The sequence below is a fragment of the Mustela nivalis genome (assembly GCF_964662115.1).
Source record: "Mustela nivalis genome assembly, chromosome: 2".
In the NCBI taxonomy this organism is placed as follows: domain Eukaryota; kingdom Metazoa; phylum Chordata; class Mammalia; order Carnivora; family Mustelidae; genus Mustela; species Mustela nivalis.
The window spans coordinates 25,278,913-25,296,523 of NC_139021.1; the positions used below are offsets into that span (position 1 = coordinate 25,278,913).

A 17,611-nucleotide genomic window follows, 5' to 3' on the forward strand; every position below is an offset into this window, starting at 1 on the left:
AATACCTATTAGCTCACAATGATGGAAAAATATACAACAGTTGCTGATTTTAGAGATCCTACAATATCTAGGATGTACACATAAATAACTACATAGTATAGTATAGATAGCTCCTTCTACTGCATCTCTCAAGACAGGTTTAAATAATAGGTACAAATAATATGTAGAGGCAGTTGAGGATTTGTTTTGGTGAAAAATTAATATTGATGAAGACTTGAAAAATAACTGATAATATATTATATTTCCTTTTTATCTCATAACACTTAATGAAAACTTTCTTTGGGCCAGAGATAGTTTTGAAATCTATATGTAATAACAAACTTAATATTCACACTTAAGCTTTACAGAATGATTACTATCTGGATCTCCATTATATAGATAGGGAAACAGAAGCACAATGTGGTTAAGAAAATTTCTCAAGATTGCATAGATAGTAAAAGGCAGAGCTAGATTTGAATTCAAGCAATTTGACTCCAATACCATTTTCTTAACCTCTTTACTATACTCTCTTCCTCACTGTCTTGATTATAAATTTTTTTCCTTCCACTCTTTCTTAAGTTTTGCCTATGCAGTTGCTTAACACTTTCATTAAATTAAGTCTACCAACCTCACAAATGTCTTAATTTTGTAACAATCTACTGTGCTGAGCTTACTGCCTTATTCCTCTACTCATTTCAATTAAACACTTATTAATAATAGCCTTTCCTTGTTTCTTTGTTCTTTACCACTTTTTTATGTTTTCAAGCTATTTCAAAGGTAGAAATAGAGAAAGAACTTTTCAGGGCTAGGGAGCAAATGTATTCAGTCATATATAATGTGCGTAGTCATGTGTATGTTTGTAGCTGTGGTGATGTAACACTTCATTTGCGGAGATGGAAAATGAGTTGACTTTGACTATTGGAGACAGATGTAGAGAGGAGAGATTAAAATTTCAACTGAGAACATTGGTTGAAATCATCTTTTGGAGCATTTTGAAGTCTAGACTAAAGAGCATTTTATCTTATCCTCTAGACAGGTGTAAGCCATTAAGTATATTTGAAAGTGTGATATCAAGCATTTTTTTTTGACAAGATAGCAAATGCTGATCATGTAAAATCCATCATAAGTGAGAGACCATCAGCAATGGGTACAAGGTTTGTGTCTTCCATTTTGCACACACTAAAACATTTGCACAGAAGTGGAAGATAGTTGAGAAAAGTTTCTATCTGACATCTGTTTTGTGTAGGATGCTGCAACAAAATACCATAGACTGTGTGGATTATAAACAATATAAATTTATTTCTCTTGGTCTGGTAGCTACTGGGAAGTCTAAGATTAAGGCATTGGTAAATGTCCACATGTGACTTTTTGGAAGACCTATACATTCAGTCTATGCCACCATCTAATACAGCTAATATGTATTAAGTCCTCATCATGTCCTGAGGATATATCTAAGCATTAGAGTATATGAATTATTTCATTTTATCTTATAAAAACATACCAGTTAGTCATGAATATCTCATTTTAAGAATCCACTGAGGCAAGTGGAGGTTAAAAAAAAACTTGCCAAAGTTCACACTGGTAAAGTGATTAAAACCTAGTAAACTAGAACCATTTTCTGTAGCATCTTTCTAAGATTTTAGAACCTGTGTAACTTTCCAATGATGGTTAAGGTTTTCTATGCACAATACTCTGTTATTAAAAGGAGGACTATCCTGATCTCTTGTGAATTGTGAGTGAATCTACCATCAACTGACTTAGACAAATCAGGATTCATCCCCTGGGGCATCTGTAATTGCTCAGAGGATAGGCTAAAATTTCTATTAGCAATAACAAAAAAATTGAGTTGCTCTTGATATCTAGCTTAGTAACTAGTAAACATTTAGTTAGGAATATGCTACAGTTAGCCTTGGGGCATTTTATCAGAAAGGCCATCTATAAATTTTTTTGAATACTATCATTCCTTTCCCACAAGTTTTAACATCTTTTGTATATGATCTGTTTTAATTCTACTTCTATGCTCTGAACAGAGCATATTATTTTTAAATCAAATTGCAGATTTTTTTTTAAATATAGAGGATTTCTAGGTCAGAGACTAAAGGATATTATGTGGCATGCGGGGATAGATTATTTTATGGGGACATTTATTTGATTTCTTTCCTTATCAATTACTCAATGGGAATATTCATTTATATGGGAATAATTTGTTTTCCTGAATCCTTCTAAAGTTTAACTAAATTTAATGTTATATTAACAGAGTGAATATTACAAGTTATAGTTCATTTTCATATGCTATTGATATGTAAGGTCCAGGGAAAGTTAGTTTCATCCAATGGAATGGCATTCTTCTATCAACTATCAAAATTTAGAATTCTTTCTAGACTTCTCATGTAATCCATATATGGTGCAGATGTTTAAAGTGCCATTAAAGATAGAAAAGGAATAAAGAAAAATAGGAAAGAGAAAATGTAAAAATATTTCAAATATTGCTAAATGACTGAAAACTTTGTATATGTTAGCCTTTCATGTTTATTGTATTAAAAATATCATTAAAAAGTATATCACCATCACTTGCACTCTTCCAGCTGAATCAATACAAATGATCTAAAATGCATCAGTGAACAATTTATTATTGAGGATATGTTAAACAACCTTGCTGAGTCTCTTCTGGATAATCATAGGAAAAAATTGAGTAGAATTATTTCTCATGTTGTTATAAATTACTATTCCCCCAATTGTTTCCCAATAAAACTTGTTACCGAATAACATCAATGAACAATTGAAAGTATTTGACTCTTAAAGAATATTTAACTATCAGTTTGTGTTTTCAGAGAAATCTAGGTAACACTTCACTTACAGTTATTATAAATGTGTTAATACCATCATTTCTCCAGTCTCTAATACATGGTTTCTTTGGTGTTGCCTTTCCTGAACACTAGTGTGTTTTGATTTGCTGATAGGAGGTGAAGTTTTCATTTTATAATATTTTGACGTAGAGCTAGCAGAAATAGTGGGAAGAGGGCATTGTTTTCCATCATTTGAACAATAATGTAATCAGTTTATATCCCACAGCATTAATCATGTGAACTTTTAAAATGTATTTTCTATTATTTTGTAGGGTCAAATTATTAGGAGAAGTAGTTTAATCATTTAATGAGAACTTCAGTCTGTGACATTGACTTTTCTTAATAAAATTTAGTTTAACTCCTTTTACCCTCATGGATAACTCAGCTGAATAAAGATATTATAATAGACTTCTTTAGAGATGTTTCAGTTCAAGTGACTGTAGGTTAGGAAAAAAGAGTAAAGGCTTGAGAATTATTAAGAAGTCATGACAGTTTTTCATCTTATTTACTATATAAAATTTGACTAATAGGGCTTGTGTCAGTTAGAAAGGCTAGGTCATATGGCAATAACCAATAATTCTACACTTACAGTATCTTCACAAAATGAAGGTTGAATTTTTTCTCAGTCTACCTATCCAATGCAAGTGATTGCCATAGTCATTAGCTAATTTAGAGTTACAGAGGCCATATCGTAGCAATTTTTTCCATAACTGCTATGGCAAGAAAAAAAAAGTGCATTAAGATACAATGTCTTGACATTTTGGTCAGGAGATGTCATAGGGTACATCCATTTTTTATTTCATTGGCCCAAACATGTACCATGACTATATATATTCTGAAAGTGGTAGAGAAGTACAAACCCACCAAAGGCCAGAAGAAATAGAATATTTGTAAACATTCATAATACATACCATATATATTTTTAAATTAACATATAAAATATTATTTGCCCCAGGAGTACAGGTCTGTGAATCATCAGGCTTACAGATTTCACAGCACTCACCATAGCACGTACCCTCCCCAATGTCTATAACCCAGCCACACTACCCCTCCTCCCCTTTGCCCAGCAACTCCCAGTTTGTTTCCTGAGATTAAGAATCTTTTATGATTTGTCTCTTTCCCAATCCCATCTTGTTTCATTTTATTCCCTCCCTATTCCCCACCACTCCTGCCCTGCCTCTGAAATTTCTCATATCAGAGAGATCATATGGTAATTGTCTTTCTTTGATTGACTTATTTCACTTAGCATAATACCCTCTAGTTCCATCTGCACTCTTGCAAATGGCAAGATTTCATTTCATTTGATGGCTGCATCATATTTCATTTTCATTCATATATATATATATATATATATATAAAATATCTTCTTTATCCATTCATCTCTTCATCTCTTAATGTACATCTAGGTTCTTTCCATAATTTGGCTATTGTGGAGAGAGCTGCTATAAACAATTGGGATCATGTACCCCTTTGGATCACTGTATCTTTGCGTGCCCCTTCGGATCATTTGTATCTTTAGGGTAAATTTGTATCTTTAGGGTAAATACCCAGTACAGAGATAGCTGGGTAATAGGTTTGCTCTATATTCAACTTTTTGAGAAACCTCCATACTGTTTTCCAGAGTGGCTGCACTAGCTTGCATTCCCACCAACAGTGTAGGAGGGTTCCCCTTTCTCTGCATCCTTGCCAACATCTGTTGTTTCCTGACTTGTTAATGTTAGCCATTCTGACTGCTGTGAGGTAGTATCTCATTGTGGCTTTGATTTGTAGTTCCCTGATGCCGAGGATGTGGAGCACTTTTTCATGTGTCTGTTGGCCATCTAAATGTCTCCTTTGCAGAAATGTCTGTTCATGTCCTCTGCCCATTGCTTGATTGCATTATTTGTTCTTTGGGTGTTGAGTTTGATTAAGTTATTTCTAGATTTTGGATACTAGCCCTTTATCTGATATGTTACTTGTGAATATCTTCTCCCGTTTTGTTTACTGTTTCCTTTGCTCTGCAAAAGTTTTGATCTTGATGACGACCCAGTAGTTCATTTTTGCCCTTATTTCCCTTGCCTTTGGCAATGTTTCTAGGAAGAAATTGCTGCGACTGAGGTCAAAGAGGTTGCTGCTTGTGTTCTCAAGGATTTTGATGGATTACTGTCTCACACTGAGGTCTTTCCTCTATATTGAGTCTATTTTTGTGTGTGGTGTAAGAAAATGGCCCAGCTTCATTCTACTGCTTGTGGCTGTCCAATTTTACCACCACCATTTGTTAAAGAGACTGTCATTTTTCCATCGGACATTCTCTCCTGCTTTGTTGAAGATTAGTTGACCATGGAGTTGAGGGTCCATTTCTGGGCTCTCTAGTCTGTTCCATTGGTCTGTGTGTCTATTTTTGTGCTAATATCATACTGTCATGATGATTACAGCTTTGTAATAGAGCTTGAAGTCTGGAATTGTGATGCCACCAACTTTGGCTTTCTTTTTCAATATTCCTTTGGCTATTCGAGGTATTTTATGGTTCCATATAATTTTAGGATTGTTTGTTCCATTTCTTTGAAAAAAAAATGGATGGGATTTTTATAGGAATTGCATTAAATGTGTAGATTGCTTTAGGTAGAATAGACATGTTCACAATATTTGTTCTCCCAATCCATGAGCATGGAATACTTTTCCATTTCTTCAAGTCTTCCTCAAGTTCTTTCATGAGTGCTTTATAGTTTTCTGAGTACAGATTCTTTGTCTCTTTGGTTAGGTTTATTCCTAGGTATCTTATGGTTTTGGGTGCAATTGTTGATGGGATAAACTCCTTAATTTCTCTTTCTTCTTTTTTGCTGCTGGTGTGGAGAAATGGAACTGACTTCTGTGCATTGATTTTATATCCTCACACTTTACTGAATTCCTGTATAAGTTCTAGCAGTTTTGGAGTGGAGTCTTTTGGATTTCCCACATAAAGTATCCTATCATCTGCAAAGAGTTGTCCATGTGTTTGACGTCTTCTTTGATGATTTGGCTGCCTTTAATTTCTTTTTGTTGTCTGATTCCCAAGTCTAGGACTTCTAATACTATGTTGAATAGCAGTGGTGATAGTGGACAGCCCTGCCATGTTCCTTTTCCCTTAGGAAAAGCTCTCGGTTTTCCCCCATTGAGAATGATATTTGTTGTGGATTTTTCATAGATGGCTTTGATGATATTGAGTTATTTATCCTCTCTGCCTACACTTTGAAGAGTTTTGATCAAGAAAGAATGCTGTACTTTGTCAAGTGCTTTTTCAGCATCTCCTGAGAGTATCATATGGTTCTTATTCTTTCTTTTATTAATGTATTATATCACATTGATTGATTTGTGGATGTCGAACTGACCTTGCAGCCCTGGAATAAATCACACTTGGTTGTGTTGAATAATCCTTTCAATGTACTGTTGGATCCTATTGACTAGTATCTTGGTGAGAATTTTCACATCTGTGCCCATCAAGGATATTGCACTGTAATTCTCCTTTTTGATGGGGTCTTTGTCTGGTTTTGGGATCAAGGTAACGCTGGCCTTATAAAACAAGTTGGGAAGTTTTCCTTCCATTTCTATTTTTTGGAACTGTTTCAGGAGAATAGGAATTAATTCTTCTTTAAATGTTTGGTAGAATTTCCTGGGAAGCCATCTGACCCTGGGCTCTTCTTTGTTGGGAGATTTTTGATGACTTTGCTTCAATCTCCTTACTGATTATGGGTCTGTTCAGGTTTTCTATTTGTTTCTGGTTCTGTTTTGGTAGTTCATCTGTCTCTAGGAATTCATCCATTTCTTCCAGATTGTCAAATTGGCTGGCTTATAGTTGCTCATAGTGTGTCTTTATACTTGTTTGTAATTTCTTTTTTTCCCCATTTTATTTTATTTAATTCTATTTCTTTTCACTGTCCCAGCATTCATTGTTTATGCATGACATCTAGTGCTCCATGTAATATGTGCCCTCCATAATACACATCACCAGCTTCACCCAACCGCCCAGTCCCTTCCTACAAAACCCTCAATTTTTTTCTCAGAGTCCACATTCTCTCATGGTTTGTCTATCCCTCCAATTTTCCCCAACTCACTTCTCCTTTCCATCTCCCAATGTCCTCCATGTTATTTCTTATGCTCCACAAGTAAGTGAAACCATACGATATGTGACTCTCTTCTTGACACATTTCACTCAGCATAATCTCTTCCAGTCCCATCCATGTTGATACAAAAGTTGGGTATTCATCCTTTCTGATGGAGGCATAATACTCCATTGTATGGAGTATTATACATATGGACTATATCTTCTTTATATATCTTTATAGATATGGACTATATCTTCTTTGTCTTCCTCAAGTTCTTTCATGAGTGCTTTATAGTTGGGTATTCATCCTTTCTGATGGAGGCATAATACTCCATTGTATGGAGTATTATACATGTGGACTATCTTCTTTATATATCTTTATAGATATGGACTATATCTTCTTTGTCCATTCGTCCATTGAAGGCCATCTTGGTTCTTTCCACAGTTTGACAACTGTGGCCATTGCTGCTATGAACATTGGGGTAGAGATGACCCTTCTTTTCCCTACATCAGTGAAATTTGGAGTAAATACCCAGTAGTGCAATTGCAGGGACATTCAGAGCTCTATTTTTAATTTCATAAATAATTTCCACACTGTTTTCCAAAGTGGCCGCAACCAACTTGCATTCCCATCAACAGTGTAAAAGGGTTCCCCTTTCTTTATCATATTTCTTTGGTGTCGGTTATGATCTCTCCTCTTTCATTCATGATTTTATTAATTTGGATCATTTCTTTTCTTTTTGACAAGTCTGGCCAGGGCTTTATCAATTTTGTTAATTCTTTTGAAAAACCAGCTCCTAGTTTTTTGATTTGTTCTACTGTTTTGTTTTTGTTTTCCTATTTCATTGATTTCTGCTCTGATCTTTATGATTTCTCTTCTCCTTCTGGGTTTAGGCTTTCCTTTCTGTTCTATCTGCAGCTCCTTTAGTTGTAGGGTTAGCTTGTGTACTTGTTTTTTTTCTTGCTTCTTGAGAAAGGCTTGTATTGCTATATACTTTCCTCTCAGGACAGGCTTTGCTGTATCCCAATGATTTTGAACAGTTGTGTTTTCATTTTCATTTGTTTCCATTAATTGCCTGGTTGACCCATTCATTCTTTAGTAGGATGTTCTTTAGTTTCCCTGTATTTGAGTTCTTTCCAACTTTCCTCTTGTGATTGAGTTCTAGCTTCAGAGCACTGTAGTCTGAAAATATGCAGGGAGTGATCCAGTTTTTTGGTACTAGATGAGACATGATTTGTGACCCAGGATGTGATCTGTTTTGGAGAATCTTCCATGTGCACTAGAGAAGAATGTATATTCTGTTGTTTTGGGATAGAATGTTCTAAATATATTTGTGATGTCCATCTGGTCCAGTGTGTTATTTAAATCCTTTATTTCCTTGTAGATCTTTTGCTTAGATGATCTGTCTATTTCATTGAGGGGCTATTAATGTCCTCTACCATTGTTTTATTATTGTCCATGTGTTTCTTTGCTTTTGTTATTAATTGGTTTATATAATTGGATGTTCCCATGCCAGGGGCATGGATATTTAAAATTGTTAGATCTCCTTGTTAGACAGTCCCTTTTACTATGATTTACTGTCTTTCCTCATCTCTTATTATAGTCTTTGGCTTAAAATCTAATTTATCTGCTATAGGATTGCCACCCCAGCTCTTTTTTTTTTTTTTTTTTTTTTTTTTTTGATGTCCATTAGCGCGGTAAATTGTTTTCCACCCCCTCAATTTAAATCTGGAGTTGTCTTTGGGTCTAAAGGAAGTTTCTTGCAGACAGCATATCAATGGGTCTTGTTTTTTGGTCCATTCTGATATCCTATGTTTTTTGATTAGGGTATTTAGACCATACTTTCAGGGTAAGTTGTTTTTTTTTTTTTCCCTAAGATTTTATTTATTTATTTGACAGAGAGACACAGCAAGAGAGGGAATGCAAGCAGGGAGAGTGGGAGAAGGAGTAACAGGCTTCTCGTTGAACAGGAAGCCTGATGTGGGGCTTGATCCCAGGACCCTGGGATCATGACCTGAGCTGAAGGCAGATGCTTAACAACTGAGCCACCCAGGTGCCCCCATGGTAATGATTGAAAGATATGAATTTAGTGCCATTGTGTTGCTTCTAAGGTGACTGTTACTGTATATTGTCTGTTCCTTTTCGGTCTGTTACTTTTAGGCTCTCATGGCTTAGAGGACCCTTTTCAATATTTTCTGGAGGGCTGATTTAGTGTTTGCAAATTCTTTTAATTTTTGTTTGTCCTGGAAGATTTTTATTTTTCCTTCTATTTTCAATGACAGCCTAGTTGAATGAATATAGTATTCTTGCCTGCATATTTTTCACATTTCATGCTCTGAATATATCATGTCAGTCCTTTCTGGCCTTCTAGGTCTCTGTGAATAAGTCGGCTGTCAATCTGATATTCTACCTTTGTGTGTTACAGACCTCTTGTTCAGAGCTGCTTTCAGGATTTTCTCTTTGTCACTGAGACTTGTATATTTTACTATAGGAGGATGGGGTGTGGACCTATTTTTATTAATTCTGATGGAGGTTCTCTGTGCCTCCTGGATTTTGATGCTTGTTCCCTTTGCCATATTAGGGAAACTCTGTACTATAATTCACTCCAATATACCTTCTGCCCCCACCTTCTTCTTCTTCTGGTATCCCAATTATTCTAGTATTGCTTCATTTTATGATATGACTTCCCTCTCAAATTCTCCCCTCTTGGTCCAGTAGTTGTTTGTCTCTCATTTGCTCAGCTTCTTTCTTCTCTATCCTTTGATCTTCTATATCACTAATTTTTTCTTCTGCCTTGTTTTTCCTAGCAGTAAGAGCCTTCATTTTTTTTTTTATTGCACCTCATTAATAGCTTTTTTGATTTCGACTTGTTTATATTTTAGTTCTTTATTTCTCCAGAAAGGGATTTTATTTCTCCAGAAAAGGGTTATCTAATATCTTCCTTTTTTTTTTTTTGAGCCCAGCTAGCACCTTGATAACCATCATTTTGCATTATAATTCTGATATATTACCAATGTCTGTGTTGATTGGTTCCCTTACCATTGGTACTGCCTCTTGTTCTTTTTTTTTTTTTTTTGTGGTGAGTTTTTCTGCTTTGTAATTTTATCCAGATAATAATTTATGAATGAGAGGGTAAAATACTAAAAGGGTGGCAAAGACCCCAGAAAAATACATGCTAACCAAATCAGGAGAGACCCCAAACCAGGTGGAGAATAAAGGGGAAAAATTAAAGAAAAAAAAATTTTTAAAAAATGTAAGACTGGTGACGAGAACATAGCCACCCAGTTGATTTGGGGTGTATTCTGGCCTCTTCGAAGAAAGTACCTCCCAAAATTTTAAAGAAAGAAACAGTTATAGTATACAAAAATAAGGGTATCCACGATGTAGGGATGGAATATGGCTGTAAAGATGAAAATTGGAAAAGATTCTAAAAAATGAATTGATAAGATGGCTGGAAAAATAAAGAAAAAGAGGAATGAATGTGATCAGGCTGGAGTTAGATATAGGGTATATTTTGATCTATTAGAAGAAATTGTATCCCCAAATTTTAAAGAATAAAAACCTATATGTATACAAAAAATAAGGTTAACAATGAAGGGATAAAATATGACTATAATAATCAAAGTTTAAAAAGATTTTTTAAAATAGTATTTATCAGAGAAAATAGTAAAAACATTAAAGGAGGAAAGAGAAAAAGATTTAAAAAATAAAATTAGAAAAAGTTAACTTTGCAAGACTAAATATCATGGGGAAAAAAGCCCTAAATTCTACGTGTTGCTTTCCCCTAGCTCTGGAGTTCCACAGTTCTCATTGAATTATGAACTCATTCTTGGCTGGATGTTCTTGCCGATCTTCTGGGGGTGGGTCCTGTTGCCATGATTCTCAAATATCTATGCCCGAGGTGGAATTGCACAGCCCTTTCCAGGGGTCAGGCTAAGTAATCTGCTTTCATTCACTCTCAGTAGCTTTTGTTCCCTGAATGCTTTCCGTAGAGCTTTGGAGGATGGGAATGACAATGATGGCCTTTCAATCTCAGGCCTGGAGGAGCCAAGAGCTCTGGGCTCTACTGGTCAGTGAGACCTCACAAAAAAGTAGTCAACCACTTCTGTCTCCTAGATCTCTGGCTGTACTCTGTGCTTATCTGGCCTGTGACCAAGCATTTCTGTCCCTGGCACAAAGCCCTGTTTGGAGTCACTAAACTCAGTAGATTCCTTCCGCGTGCTCCCATGCCACTCTTCCTGGAGGAGGGAGGAGGGGTTCTCTCTGGATCTGCCACTTTTGGGGTCCCTGCTTGAAGAGCAGTGGTCTGACTGTGCCTTGGATCATGGTTTAAGGTAACCCTGAGCTTAGTATCCAGCTTCCCTGCTCTGATACCTGGGAGCTCTGCCACACTCAGACAACCCTGGTCTTTCTTTGACCCTGTGGGTCTTGAGACCATACTGTCCCCGCAAGGGCCCCATGCCCGCTTAGCTTCTGGAGCAACATTCCTCAGTGGAGCAGACTTCTAAAAATTCCAATTTTGTTCTCTGTTACTCTACCACTGGGCCAGCCCCTTCCCCTGAAGTCTGTCTTCCCGTCGCTTTGGATTCACTTCTCCACATGTCTTACCTTCCGGAAAATGGTCAATTTTCTGTTCCTAGAATTGCTGCTCTTCCTCTCTTCTATCTCCTGTTGAATTTGTATGTGTTCAGAATGGTTTTATAACTATGTAGCTGAACTCCTGGGACCTGAGGATATTTGGTCCTCTACTCCTCTGTCATCTTGATCCCCCCCACATACCATGTAATTTAAAGGAACAGGCATTATATTTGGAGTTCCTAAGTAGGGTGCCCCCTTTTCTTAGCTAAGAAGAACCACTGATATTGGTGAATAGGCTAAGAGATTTCAAGGACAAATAATAGAAAAACTATTTCAAATATGCTGCACATTTTAAGAGAAACTCTGGTACCATCTTATACTCCTCCATTACTTTTTTCTTCTCTAAATATAGTGAGAAAAAGATTATTACTCCAAATATCAGAAATATTTTATCTGTTATTTTTTATCTAACGTGACATGGAAAATTTTATACATATACATATATATTTTTAAAGTTCTAGTTATTTATTTTAGAGAGAGACAACATAAGGGGAGGGGCAGAGAGAGAGGGAGAGAGGGAATCTCAGCAGACTCCATGCTGAGCACAGAGCCCAAAGGGGGGCTGAATCCCACAACCCATTCGATTGTGATTTGAACCACATCACGAGTCAGAGGCTTAACCAACCGAACCACCCAGGCACTCCAATACATATACATCTACTCTATATATGCATATGCTTATAACTAAAATGTTTTCTGATCATAATAATATATGCTGTGTCCAAAGTGGATTGTTATAAGGATCCTTAAACAGGGGATAGGCTCTTTGACTTTTGAAAACTGTGAACTCAGAGTCAACCTAAGTGATGGAATTCTACTTTATGTTCTCTTTCATCATTTCATCTCTTTCATCATTTGATACATACAGGAACAACCTTTCTTATCACACATGTAGTTCACAAATATTTCTGTCTCTTCTTCATGCCCCTCAGCTCATTGTTGAATCAGTAATGTCAGCCTTTCTTTCAGGTGACATCTGCTGATTGTTTTTTATCTGCACCCCCGCCTCTTTTTTTGGTCTGGAAATGTTGGCATCATGTAAGTTTAGTACAGACCTGACTTAATCCATCATAATTTTTAGCATACTTAGTGGCGATAGCAATATTTTCTTTCTGCCCCACGTGTTTATGAACAAATAATTTTTTTTGCATGTGAAGTTCCACCGCCTCCTTTCCCTACTACTTATGTTTGGAAATGATTTGAAAAGTCTTCATCATGAAAGGTGATTTATAAATATATTCTAAAGAATTGCATTTTCCCAGGAATCTCACTAGAGGCGGAAATGTTATGGCTTAAAATTCAGAACAATGCTTTATTTAGCATTGTAACTTTTCAGAGAATAGCATAAATTTGATTTCTTTGTGTTTCTCTACAAGGTAGCCATTTTTACAGCTGTCACAAAATTAGATTTAAATTCAGCATACGGAGGTTATGTATTCAGAGAGCTATGCTTATAATACATATCTCATCCTCTGAAATTTTAACTACCTCTGCATTTTGAGCGTCTATTTGTGAAATGCTGCATGCTAGCTTAGAAAGCATTTGAAATGCACTTCAACTCCATCAATTTCTAATGTATTTAGCATAAAGTTTTTGAAGAAAATACATCTAAGGATCTTTAAGTATTAACAATACATAAAGCTGTTTAAAAATTTAATTATTTTGGCATAAGTAAACTATATTAGACAAAAGCTGATATTGTAGCACAGATAAATATCCCAGATTTTTACTTACTTTTGAAAGAATTGAAAAGAGTAAGAAAGTGTCATAATTATTAAAGTTTTAAGATTTTGCCTTACTGAAAACTAACAGGTTATCCTGCCAGTGTCACATACACTGACAAATGACAAGAGTTTCTTTGGTCAGAGACAAAGGACTTTATTAATCAAAGCACAGTAAACACCATGAACTTCATAGTTAAATCGGTTTTCCTTGCATGAGTTGTCTTGAGAGTACCACAATGCATTGTGAAACACTATAAGCAGATACTGGATATGCCATTAGTGTGTCACTGTTGAGAACCTTAAACTTAGGAAACCCCAATATTTTAAATGCAGACTTCTAGCAAACCTGCTCAACATTTGTCCCTAAGAGACACATTATTTTTATTATCCTTGTCGGGAAATCTCCTCTCTGCTACAGGGGGACACATCTTTATCTTACAGTGCTCTTTCTTATACAAACATCCTTATAAAGATAATCTGATATAAAAAATTACTGTTGAGCTTAGCCATGTTGGAGTCAAAGATAAAAGGAGGGGAGAAAGAATATTGACCTTATTTTTATTTCAGATTTGATATCTTACTCAACATAGATTTTTTACATTAATTTTTACATTTTAATATTGAATTATAATTTATCTTAATTATTGAATATTGAATTATAAATTATCTTATTTACTGACACCTAAGATTAGTGTCTCACTTACTTGACATTAGTTGTGGCCCTTTAAAAGCTGATACAAGGAGCACCTGGATGGCTCAGTCAGTTAAGCATTTGATTCCCAGGTAGTGATCTCTGGGTGGTGAAATAGAACCCAGGGTAGGGAACTACACTCAGTGAGGACTCTGCTTAAGATTCTCTGTCTCCCTCTCCCTGTACCTCTCCCCCTGCTCACATTCTATCTCTCTCTAAAATAATAAATAAATCTTTTTTTTTAAAAGTTGATACAAAATTTCAGAAATGCCATATAATCTAACAAATACAAGTTAACTTTATTGCTTGTTTTTGCTTCCGAATACATCTAATAGATGCAGTTAGATTCTTTCCAAAATGTGTACTTGTGCTAAGATCCAAGTACATTCTTCCCAAGATCTATCCTTTTTTTTTTATGTGTTGAATCTTGACATTTTGGTGTTTGCCCAAATATTTTAATTACAGATATCCTCATATTGTATACCATGTTGTATAATTCTTATCCATTACTTGTCATATTTAACAAGCTTATTAAGATAAAAAATGCAAAAAGATTTAAAATTCTTTTAAAATATTAAGATATATTGTAAATCATAATTCATATTAGGAATATTAAGAAATATGAGAAAACCCAACTTATTTATTTATTTATTTATTCTAAATTTCTTTGACAGAGAGACATCACAAGTAGGCAGAGAGGCAGGCAGAGGGGGGAGGAGGAGGCAGGCTCCCTGCTGAGCAGAGAGCCTGATGTGGGGCTCGATCCCAGGACCCTGACACCATGACCTGAGCTGAAGGCTGAGGCTTAACCCACTGAACCACCCAGGTGCCCCAAAATCCAACATATTTAGATGGTTCTCAAATTTTTCCAGTACTTTTAGTGGGTAAAATATAAGTGTCACACAACCATAATCTCACAAAAGTATGTAAGTTCTTGACTTAAGCCATTTATATGTATTCTAGGACTTCTAAGCATTCTTTTGCTTCAGTAATACAGTTTTATATTTCCTCAAAGCCCCTAATAGTAGCCTAAGAAGTCTGCATTCTTGGGAGTTAAACATATGCTTTTCAGTTCCAAATTATTTAAAAGGTAGGCCGTAGCCATGACAGAGATGAACAATTGTAGTAATCTTCCTTGATTTATAATCACATAAAATCTATTTTTTCTTAACCTTATTTTTTTACTGCAGCAAAATACACATAATATGAAATTTATCAATTTAACTGTTTTAATAATACAATTCAGTGGTTTAATTGTATTCATTTTGTTGTAAAGCTATCACCACCATCCAATTCCAGATTTCTTTTCAACTTGCAAAGGTGAAAATCCCTGTACCCATTAAATAGTAATATCCTGTTGCCTCCTCCCACTACAGCTACTGGCAAGCACTGTCACACTTTCTGCCTGTTTGATTTTGACTGATCTGCTTTCTTCATAGGAGTGGAATCATAAGGATTTGTCTTTTTGTGACTGGCTTATTTCACTTAACATAATATGCTCAAGATTCATCCATATTCTGGGGCGCCTGGGTGGCTCAGTGGGTTAAGCCGATGCCTTTGGCTCAGATCATGATCTCAGGGTTCTGGGATCGAGTCCCACATCAGGCTCTCTGCTCAGCGGGGAGCCTGCTTCCTCCTCTCTCTCTCTCTCTGCCTGCCTCTCTGCCTACTTGTGATCTCTCTCTGTCAAATAAATAATAAAATCTTAAAAAAAAAAGATTCATCCCTATTCTAACGTATGTCATTGTTTCCTTCCTTCTTAAGGCTGAACAATATTCCGTTGCCTCTAACACCTTTTGCCTACCCATTTATGTATGGATGAACACTTACGTTGATTCCATGTTTTAGTTACTATGAGTAATATTACTATGAGCAGGATATACAAGTATATCTCTGAGACTATTTTCCATTCTTTTGGGTGTGTATCAGTAGTGAACTGATGGATCACATGGCTGTTCTATGTTTAAAATTCTTAGGAAGCACCTTAGCATTTACCACAGTGGATACACCCATCTTCCATTCCCACTAAGTGTGCACATGGACTCCCCATTTCTCTGTCATCTCCAACACTCGTTATTTATTTATTTATTTTTGGAGTAGCCATCCTAATGAGCATGAGGTGGACCCTTATTCTTATTTTTTAAAAGACCAAAATACAGTCCAACCATTATTCTTCGTCTAGTATCTTTTAGAATACGCTAATCTTTTTTTTAAGCTCAGATATTATGAAAGCACAATAGTAAGCAGAGAAAGTATGCACAGGAATGGCAGTGTATTCACTTTTCTGGCATGCTAGAAAGGAGGAGCAGCTACAGAACAGACAACAGGCATAGTTCCTCCCGTCATGAAAAGAATGGCCTAGTGAAGAGGATAGGTATTTGCAAATAATCACACAAAAATAATATAATTACAAATTATGATGAGTATTCTAAAGAGAGAGGTCTATAAGAAAGGTATACTATCATTAAAACATATCTGTTGTTTGGCAGGAAAACTTTCAATGGCTTCATATGACTATAGCTTATGAAGAGGTACTGCATTTATATCCACTTTCACTAACAATCTATTTTCATTTGGCACCCTGGGATGGGAACCTGAATATAGAGGTAATCAATACGCTTAGATTATTTATAAGGTTAATAATTTTCTTTCCTAGCAATTTTTGCTTTTCCTGTCTAATCTAATCTAAACCCCCTTTGGGCTGCCAAGTTCAAAATGTTTGCTGTTGGCTCACTGCCAGTCAGTCATAAAGTACTTAAAGATGGGAAACACAAGGAAAAAAAAAAAATCAAGTAAATGAGTGACCATCCATAACTGTGATTCTCCAACCCTTGATTCCAGGAAAGAAAGGAATCTTTCAGAACTCATTCCAGAAAACCACGGAGTCTGGGAGGTTTCATGTACCCACCTTCCAACAATTCTTATATTGTCTATATCTCTTCTATTATTGGAAAACTGAGAGGACTGAATGTTGCTGATGTAACTACATACTGAATATATTTGTATTAAGCTTTGTACCACTGTGATAGGGCCAAGCTAATAATACAGGCTCAATAGGGTTTTTGTTAGGCTTTTTTTCAAAATAATTAAACTGCTTGTTTTCTTTTCAAATTTCTAATATTCTCAGGTTTGTCCGTTTAGAATCACTTTCAAACAGATAAATATTCACAATATACAGAATTTTCTTTCCAACTGTACTTCTATCTCAGTTCCCTTTTATTCCTATGAGCTTTTCCTTAAATACTCAACTCTCAGCTTTTGCCCCAAGGATATGTTTAGGTCTCCAGATGTTTTGTACTTTCTACACCAGAGTTTATACTGTTTAAATTTATAATGCCATTCTTCCTTTACTTCCTAGATAGAAGTGTCATGAATGTGTTAACAATTAACTTCACAAAAATAGAGGCCAAGAGAATGAACTAACATTTAACCAGCTTCTGCTCATGTGTCAAGCATTGTACTTGATAAGGCTCATCAGCTGAAAGCCTGTAGTCACTCTCTGAGGTAGGCATTACCACCTCATTTAAAATGGAGAAATTATGGAATGCTTCCTTAATCAAGTTCTGACAGAGTAGTAGGTTTGACAATTTTTACAAGGTACTTAAGTTATAATATTTTTGGTCACCTTATCTTAAAGGAGCACTCTTTCCCCACTCAAGTAATTTCTTTCAT

The 17,611-nt window shown here is 35.6% G+C and overlaps 1 protein-coding gene across 5 annotated transcripts in view; it reads left to right on the plus strand.

The window, feature by feature from the left end:
* Positions 1-17,611, plus strand: part of CSMD3 (CUB and Sushi multiple domains 3) — a 1,245,805-nt gene that overhangs the window by 299,737 nt on the left and 928,457 nt on the right. The gene's annotated exons all lie outside the window — the stretch shown is intronic.